At 35.5% G+C, this 7,089-nt stretch overlaps 1 long non-coding RNA gene across 3 annotated transcripts; it reads right to left on the reverse strand.

Annotated features, from left to right (window-relative positions):
* Nucleotides 1-1,139: 1,139 nt before the first annotated feature.
* Nucleotides 1,140-6,854, reverse strand: LOC144554524 (uncharacterized). Of its 3 annotated transcripts, XR_013511627.1 has the most exons (7): nucleotides 3,770-6,854; nucleotides 3,475-3,523; nucleotides 3,298-3,374; nucleotides 3,182-3,221; nucleotides 2,786-2,880; nucleotides 2,315-2,434; nucleotides 1,633-2,201 (listed from the first exon to the last, which is right to left on the reverse strand). It is a non-coding gene; the product is annotated as an uncharacterized LOC144554524 (long non-coding RNA). The 3 variants fall into 3 exon arrangements; XR_013511628.1 differs by lacking the exons at nucleotides 1,633-2,201; nucleotides 3,182-3,221 and adding an exon at nucleotides 1,140-1,611 and having other exon boundaries at nucleotides 3,770-6,852; XR_013511626.1 differs by lacking the exon at nucleotides 3,182-3,221 and having other exon boundaries at nucleotides 1,634-2,201; nucleotides 3,770-6,850.
* Between the last annotated feature and the right edge of the window lie 235 nt (nucleotides 6,855-7,089).

Genomic DNA, 7,089 nt, shown 5'->3' on the forward strand with positions numbered 1-7,089 from the left:
TTGTTTGAACATCAGAAAATAAAAAAAAGCCCCGGCAGCACCTCCGCTTGAAATGCTGCCAGCAGCAATTTAGCCACAGCCTATATATATATATAGAGGAGGGTTCAAATGCACCCAAATTTTTGTGCACCCAAATGCATCCCATCTTTCAAATTCTTTTTTTCCGTTTTCAAAGTCCTAATAGTCAATCCGAACCGTTAGATGTGATCTATATATTAAGATGTGCCTGGAGACCAAATTTTACATTTTTTGGAATTTTTTTACTATTTATTAAGCCACTTTGAAAATCGCTGATTTTACATTTTCTGGACCATTGGATCAGCGATTTTCAAAGTGGCTTAATAAATAGTAAAAAAATTCCAAAAAATGTAAAATTTGGTCTCCAAGCACATCTTAATATATATATCGCATCTAACAGTTCGGATTGACTATTCGGACTTTGAAAACAGAGAAAAAAGATAAGGTGCATTTGGGTGCATTTGAACCCTCCTCATATATATATATATATATATATATTATCTTATTTACATATTTTCATAAAAAAAATTCTCAAACTAAATGACATATTAACACACAACAAATGGAGCTCCTGTGTCTGAAATCCGCTTCCCCTCTAAACCTAGCCCCGAAATTTTGAAATTAACTAACTATATCATAAATAAATTTTTAAGATTAAAATGCATCTAAGTAATCATTGTTCAACAAAAAATAGAATTTGTGGTCTGCCAACCAAGCCAGCATTGCAATTGTAAACTGAAATACAAATGCAAAATGAATGGTGTAAGTTCTATACTTTGTAGAAAATTGCAATACCAACTTGTGTAATTGAAGATGCATGTCCACTCCAATTGCAACTTACTACAAATTATTTATTAAGTAATCGAAGATGCATGAGTTCGAAGTTACTAATTCGAAAGATAACTTACAGCTCCTTTAGATTTGGGGGGTGGACCAAGGATAAAGGCAATGAACTAATAAGTTCATTATTTTGAAGGTGACTGTAAAATTCTCAATGACATGTTGACAACTTAAATTTTTAACAACTGCAATAATTATTGGGGTTGAATGGAAAAAATAAAAGACACAAATAGACCCACGACACAAAAGAGAGAGGATAACTCTATACTGAGATCAGATAATTCTATAATCAGAACTACTAACATTACACAAGAGAGAAGATAATCAACACAATTAACTACACTAATTACATCAAAACTTAAATAAACTAAGTAGTAAAAGTAAACCCTATAATTACTTCCAAGAACAGAAGAAGGAGAGAAATGGTAATAAAGCCTCTCATCAGAAGCTGCAGCTGAAAGCCACGTGGCAGAAGTCGATCCATCGAATCCTTCTGGTATCGGCTCGGCCGACTCCCACAAGCTGGCGTGCTTGTCGTAAACCTCGACAACACCAAGCTCTTCCCCTTTGTCCCGCAGCATCGAAGGATCCAGAAAGGGATCACTTGGCTTGAATGGTCATGTGCTGGATGAAGTGCGAGGTCTCCTTGGCCTGATCGAGGAGCTGTCACACCTCTACCTCCGCCGTGACCTGGCAGTTCCCCTAGAATTGATGCCGGATCTCACACTTAATTCATTTCCATCCAATTGATCTCTGCGATATAAAGAGAGTTACTGAATCAATACTGGTGAAAACAAAATTTTCTTTTAACAGAATTAATGTTATATTACTCTTTCAAGACGACGTAAACTTTCATGTCATATTACTCTTTCAAGACAAAATTTACATATGATTTTTAAACTATTAATTAGGACTTGCTGATGTTACTTTTGTTTGCAGGTGCATTAGAAAATAAAAAAGATAATAAGAAGTTATTCATGAATTTTCTTTAAAAAAGAATTGAATAACTTCCACTCACATATTTGATCAGTAAATTGCATTTCATCATACCTCCAGACAAATTGACAGCTAATTAAATGATATTCAACTAAAATTGCTTATTAATTGGGCCAGGTTAAATTTTGTCAGTTATAAGGAAAATATATAGAAGTAGAGCATAGTAAACCTTTCAACATTTAAGATCAAATAAGTACCAGAAAAATTCATTGTTTCAGTTTAAATTAAAAAAACAACAGCAAAGACAAACATGAAATTAAGGAATTTGTTGTACAGAAGATGACAGTCCATTTGATTCCAGCATCAATAGAACGCGTAAATTAAACCATAACCAATTGTCCAAATTTCTGCAACATTTTCCATTTATATTTAATTTAAGTTGATTTATCATCTTAGCATAAGATAAAATTCAATAAAAATAAAAATAAAAAGTAATTAGACTTTCGAAAAAGGATAAAACCTTTTCTTCTTAGGGAGTAGCTTATTGTTATTAATCTTGCGATCACCCCTCACTGTAGTAGTGTTGTTCGCACCTTCCTTCCACTTGTCTGGATGATGACCTTTCCCAATTTCTTCTCACCTCAAGAAAACAAAAAAAGAGATAAAAAAATCAAAGATTAGACAAAAAAATAACTCAAGTTTAAGGCTTCTTCTCAAATTGGGGTTAGCGGCAGTCTAACAGGAAACAAGATTAGGGTTAGGGTTCTATTTCAAGCAACGGTGCAGGTTTGCACTTTTGACACCGATAGCACCAAGACTATACTGGGTCAAGTGCTAAGTGCACTGTTGATCTTAACTAAGGCTAAGAGAGGGTTTTAATTGGGAGTTGCTATTTTAAGGGATCCCACTGGCAGGTTTTATGTACCATAAAAAATGAGAATAAATAAATATTTACTGACAAGGAAACATATTATAATGACTTGGAACATACCAATAACAAAAAGTCACTCCGTTCATATGTTGGCAAGCCATGATTTTCTATCTCTTCTCTTTCTTCAGATTTGACCTTGCCAAAGCTAACAATAGCTGAAACATAAAGAAAATACACTTATCACTAATCACATATTTGTATCTCATTCTTATGTATCGCTAGTTTGGCAACAACTACACCCGAACATTCATCCCACTTAATGATCATTTACGTTTACCTAATTTTATGATGTACTGCTGTTGTAAATATATTTTGTTTTTTTTAAAGGAAATTTTATTAGTAGGTGACTGCTTGCTACCTTTAAAAAACAAGACATGTTAAAACTATTGGGCACCAAAGGATCCAATTCCACTAAATTACTTTACAACAACTAAGATATTTGGCATGAATACTTACTTTTAAGGAACTCGGTTACAGGTGGTAATGTCATGAGCAACTGAAAAATTTAAAGCGATAATTTAGTCAAACATTTCATATGTCAGTATTAGACGACATCCTTGGATTAGTGGTACCTCTCCGATTTTTTTTCCCTCTGCAAATGCAATTTCAACTTCTGCATGGCGTAAAATGAACTCTATAGCACCAGCACCTGGTAACACGATTTAAAAATTAATCATTAATTTGGTGTTGTGACAGAGACATCCAGAAAATAAAAAACTTGAAAAATAAACAAAAGTAAGGTAATATACCAAGAGTATCGTATAAAGGAACACAGTAAATTCCATGAGCATTTCAAGCCTACAATAATAGAAAAAAGCAGCATCAACTAAACTCTGTCCAAGCCAATTTGTACTGGTATGATTCTTCATTATTTAGTCCCTACTTTCAATTAACACAAATACACTCATAAAACCCAAACCACAAACCCAAAAAAAAAAAAAATCTGACAAATGTGCTTGGGAACAGTAGTACCATTCCTTGGTACTGTAACTATAACACTCATACGAAGAACTAAATTTCATATCCAAGGTACGAAAAACGTACCTCCATGCTCATGATCCACTCAGGACAATTAGCACCATAAATGTCTTCGGCGAACGTCCGCCTCGTTGCTTGGAATCGGGGGAAGGGGTGGGCAAGAGCGCAGGGAGAGGCGGATAGGAGAGGCAGGGGAGGGCGGGGTCTAGGGTTTGGATCGGTAGACGGGCTTGTGCAGGGGGACAAGTGCGAAGGGAGAGGCAGAGAGGAGAGGGAGGGGAGGGCGGTGTCTAGGGTTTGGATCGGGAGACGGGTTTGTGTAGGGAGCGGGGAAGGGATCGGGGAGAGAGACGGAGTGGCAGAGATCTGAGGCGATTAGGTTTTCTCTCTTTTTTTCTTTGGAAGAAGGGGTCGGGGAGGGAGGGGGGCATAGAGATAATTTGCTGGGAGAGGCGCAGCGCTCCAGCGAAAAAATTTACACATCATAGATTAATTTGCACGATTTTTGATTGAAATCCAACAATGCAGAATCAAAATACCTATGGTAATACATGTAGCGATACGTGTAACGGGTACAATTTTAACTAATTTTGAACTTCTACACGTATAAAGGATGTATTTAATCAAAGAAAGATTTAGATGGCTCAGATTCAATCAACAAAAAAAACAGTAAATCAGAACCCTTGCAGGATCTAGACATTAAGCTCCTTAATAAGGTAGGGATATATATATATATATATATATATATATATATATTTTAATATGAACGCATATCCGATATTGACGAGGAAAATTTAAATAAAAAGAATAATGCATATTTGGTGGTATGTATCAGAACTCAATAATTGATTTTTGTTTTTTGTTTTTTAAAAGGCCATTGGCCGTTTCATTAAATATGATACTTCCAAGTCTTACAACAAACTTAATAATTGATTGATGTCTACAATGTAATACACCATATAGACAAATTTCCAAGTGGTGCATGTTACTTTCTCACTAGCTGTATTTTTTAATCAAATAATGTCCTGCTGTCCACAAAAAAAAGACAACCATATACATATAGACAAATTTCCCGTGATGCATTCCACTGCTATATTTATTATAGTTGATTGTCAGTAAGACATAACCAGTGTAAAATATAAATAATCTCTTTATTTATTTAATTTTAATTACTGATTCCGCTGCTATATTTATTAATTAAGTTTATTGCCAGCAAGACAACCATTTTAAAAACGAAAAAACTTTAAAAGTTCCATTCACCCCGCTTTGATTACAAACCGAGACAACATATTTAATTGTACGTACCACTGAAAATTACACAACTTTAGTTAATAAACGTTCATTAATGTGTAGGATGTAGCATATTCACTATGAATAAGAGGGCACATATACTTACAAGAAAATATCAATTGATTTTAATTGTACGTACGTACCACTGAAAATACTTACAAGAAAAGATTGCTGCAGCAGTGCATGAAACAAAGGCATTCAGAGCTGGTCTTGGACCAGGAGAGAAAATGGAGGCAAAGAGCAAAGCAAAACTGGATAGAAGCAGGGGATAAAAACACCAAGTTTTTTCACCAAATGGCATCAGCTAGGAAAAGGGGCAACTATATTCAGGAGTGTTCATCGGTTCAGTTCGGTTAAAACCGAACAAAAATAGTCCAACCAAAGTTTTGTTCAGTTTTAAAAACCATAACCGAACCAACCGAATTAAATTAATAAACCGAAAAAAACAGAACTGGAATAATTTCGGTTTATTCGGTTAAACCGAAATAACCAAAAAATTCTAAGACCAGTGAAGAGGAAAAAACTCCGAATCAATTTTACAAGATCACCATCTAAAACTTTACAATAGGTCAACACTAACTTTAGCAAGTATTAACCAAATACAAAATTAACCAATCAAAATTCTGAGTTTCATGAGTTCTAGCTGGGCTTTGAAATTTATTTTAATAAAATACACTTAAGTATTGGAGAATTTGAGAAAACAGAAAAAAAAAGGAGAACAGATCGAGATTGAGAGAAAAATATAATAAAAGAGATGGACAGAAAGTGAGAGAGGGAGCGAAGGGAGATAGATACAGCGGAGAGAAAGAGAAAGAGAGAGAGAGAGCGGAGATTAGGTGAAGCACGCAAATTGATTTTTCAAAAAAGCAAAAGAGAAGTCCGCAGATCGAGAGAGAACCAATACAGATCTAAAGAGGAAAATAAACTGGACCAACTAAAGAAAACCAAACCAATTGAAGAAAACTAAGTAGTTCGGTTCAGTCAGTTTTGAAAAGTTATAAACCGAATTAACCAATTAAAGAAACCCAAACTATATCAAAAATTGAACCGAACCGGTCCATTTAAACCGAAAAACCGAACCAATTAGTCCAAAGTTTTTTGATTCGGTTAAAAACCAAATAAACCGGATCCAATGAACACCCCTAACTATATTGATGTCATAATGGAAGGGGAGGTGTAGTTGCTTCAACATGCAGATAAAGCAAATGCTTTCTTCAACCATTTTGTGGGTCTCATAGGCACACAACACAGATAGGAGATGCAGTTTGATTATACTGTGTTATATGACAGTCAGGCAAAGAGGCTTTCCCATCTCACACAGAGGCTTACCTAGGAGGAGCTATTGCAGACAATAAATGGATTGCCAGAAAACAAAGCACCAGGGCATGATGGATACACAAATGAATTCTATAAGAAGTTTCAAGAGATTCTTATGCCAGATCTGCTCAGAACATACCAGAATGTGCTAAAAAGCAACACACCATCCATGCTCCCCCTAAATGATTCACACATAGTACTCATACCAAAGAAGAAAACCTCATCTACAACAAATGACTTCAGGCCCATCAGCTTGATCAGCCAGGTGCAGAAGATCCTATCCAAGATACTGGCAAATAGATTGAAAGGTGTGATACAGGATCTAATATTGCCAAATAGAACAGGGGTTTTACAAGGAAGGCATATCAATGAGGGATTTCTCTATGTACAGGAATTGGTAACAATGGCAACCAAACAAAAAAAGGTGGAATTATTTGAGGCTGATATATTCAAGGCCTTTGACACATTATCTTGGGAATTTCTTGAACAGATAATGTGTGCCACTGGTTTCTCACATGAGTGGATTAAGTGGAAACAAGGAGTAGTACTGAGTGGATCCTCAAGGTTACTAATTAATTCTGTGGCAGGAAAAAAATAATACTCTAAAGGGGTCTCAAACAAGGGGCTCCGTTATCCCCATATCTTTTCATAATAGCCATAGACTTCCTGGGAATATGGGCAGAGAAGCTGGTTCTGTTGTGTTTGATCCAAACACCATTTCAGGGATGACAGCCATACTTGCTATTTGCTGATGATACTTTGTTCTTGCTAAAACCCAC

Source organism: Carex rostrata, chromosome 5, assembly GCF_964058835.1.
Source record: "Carex rostrata chromosome 5, lpCarRost1.2, whole genome shotgun sequence".
Lineage (NCBI taxonomy): Eukaryota > Viridiplantae > Streptophyta > Magnoliopsida > Poales > Cyperaceae > Carex > Carex rostrata.